The sequence below is a fragment of the Phyllopteryx taeniolatus genome, chromosome 1, assembly GCF_024500385.1.
Source record: "Phyllopteryx taeniolatus isolate TA_2022b chromosome 1, UOR_Ptae_1.2, whole genome shotgun sequence".
NCBI lineage: Eukaryota > Metazoa > Chordata > Actinopteri > Syngnathiformes > Syngnathidae > Phyllopteryx > Phyllopteryx taeniolatus.
In genome coordinates this window covers 14,905,744-14,908,238 of record NC_084502.1, presented here as the reverse complement: position 1 = coordinate 14,908,238, position 2,495 = coordinate 14,905,744, and positions in this window count along the sequence as shown.

The following is a 2,495-nucleotide window of genomic DNA, read 5'->3' as shown; positions in this document are numbered from 1 at the left end:
CGTGTCTGAACTCTTCTTTTATAGGCTTTAATCAAACGTAATCCTATTTCTGATCACTAGAGGTCACCAAACAATAATAGTGGAATACAATCGATTTGGTGTTGCAGGTTAATGTGTTGTTGTTGTTTTTTTCTTTCTTTAAAAAGTGATTGCTGGCATTGGAAAGGCATTATTGTATAGATACTATAATAATACCAATATTCACATTTCCTTTTAGTCATCTTATATTACATGTTTGAAAACAAATGGGAAAGTCATAGCAAAAAGCCAATGAAATTAAAATGCCACATTTAAATTAAAACGCCAGACAGGTTAAGATGTATTAAAAAAAGACATAATTTCCCCCTATGGGATTAATGAAGTATAATAAAGAACCATTTCAAGCAAGATTGTGTGTTTATTTTTCACACTGTGAATACTCAGATGATTTCCATCTGTCAAATGGTTGAGCATTGTTTTCATCATTAGCTATTTCCTTATTTCCCCTCTATTCCATTTGGACTCACCAATTTGAAGAGCAAACATGGTCACATTGGAGCATGAAGCAGTTAATTTAATGTGAAGCAAATCAAATTAAACTCTGCAACCAAGTGTACCCTCTGGTTAGTACAAACAAGTTCCATTGTGTTGTCTGAATATTTGTGTGCGTGAGTTAGTGTGTGTGTAGTGTGCGTGTGTTTGTGTGTGTGTGTAGTTGTTGAACTAACCCCAAAGAGATAATAGTCCCTCAAACCCATGGCTGTCTGGTCAGTCAGATGAAGAGCTGGTTATTTTTAACACTGCAGGGGTGTTGTTGGAGTATCAGAGAGGCCTGACTGTCTGCCTGTGAGTTCCCTTCTGCCTCTGTTTCCCTCTCATGTGTTTTGATTTTCCCAGAGGAGCATGGAGTTTGTTGTAAACAGACGCAGATACAGCACAGCGGACAGAAAATCCCAAGAGGAGACAGTATGCTTGACCTCACACTTATGGCATTCCGGAGAGTCGGTCGGACAGGCGATGGTAGCAAGGACAGAGAAAGTCCCAATAGCAGATGTTTTTACTGTACTCACCTGAGCTCCATTATATTCTTGTTAACCAGCATCAAACTCACTTTGTCATCTGCAGAGTTTATGCTGCAAGCAGATGCAACATTATTTTTTATTCATCCAAATTGGTCCCCCAGAATTGGCTCAGGGGACTGCTGATGGAAACCCAGATTATATGTCTGCTTAGTGGCCCAGAGCTGCAGAATTGATGGTCAGTCATAGAGGTTGAGTGGACATAAACTGACATCTCAACTCTAAGACCAGAGACAAAGAAGCATCATTAGAGTCATCATCCAATCAGGCTCTCCCAGTACTGGCCTCAAACTATCCTATTCATTCAAAAAAAGATCTGTTTCACTAAATTATATGTCTGATATATTTATCGCACTGTTTTTTAATCATCTCCGGTTTGCCATTGTTTATTTATTTATTTATTTAATGTAAATGACCCAATTAAAGCATAATGGAAAGATTGTGCAGCAATAAAGAAAGGTGTTCAACAATTAGAGGCAAAAAAAGTTTTTTTTTCAAACCAAACATCCTCCTGGGGCTCAGTCTGAAGTAAATTGTGAATCGCTGAATAATGTATGAAAGGAAGTCATTTCTAATGAAATACTGTTTCTAAATACGTGGGTTTACATGGGCCACATTTGTTTTACTCTTCGTTCTTTTTTTTTGCTAAGTGTATCACCAAAATTCATGATATGATTATGCCAAAAAAAAATACACACACACACACTGCATAATGCTTTTAAATTTAAAAAAAGTCATATTCCCAAACATTATTAATTCATTGCTTCCAATTGAATTTGTATTTGTTTAGAATTAAACACCCAAACCTTACTTACAGGAAATTAATACCTCTGCTAAGGAATCCTAATTTGGATCAGGATTACATTTTACATTTACCCACTATGCCCCATGATTTAGCAGTCCATGGTGTAGTCTGCCTTTCATAGCGTGCAAAAGTGTCTGGATGTCTGGGACACACAAGGCTATGAACACTAATTGTCTTCAGGGTTGGGGTATGCGGATGAAAATTTCTTATCTTCCATATTGTGTATTTCACCAACGTAATTCTTTCGTCATTGGGGGGGGTTTAGCATTTTGATGCCCCTCCCAAGGTGGATGCCCAGAGCCAACGCCCCCACTCCCCCTGGCACGCCACCGCCTTCCCACTCAACATTCACACTAATGAACGATTTAGAGTCTTCAATGAACCTAACATGCATGTTTTTAGAAAATGTATGGGAGAAAACCAATTTAAGCAGGACGAGTACATGCAACAAGGCCACATTGGAAGGCGCTGAGATTGGAAACAGTATACAGTAATATCGCTGCTAATAGCTCTGAGTGTAGGCCGTTATGGGCGGGTCCGGTGATTGGCGGTTGTGACATCAGCAAAGAAGAAAGGGCAAAGGTACATTTAAGATTGGCTCAAGTCTGGTCATCTGTGTGTGGAGTGCCTGG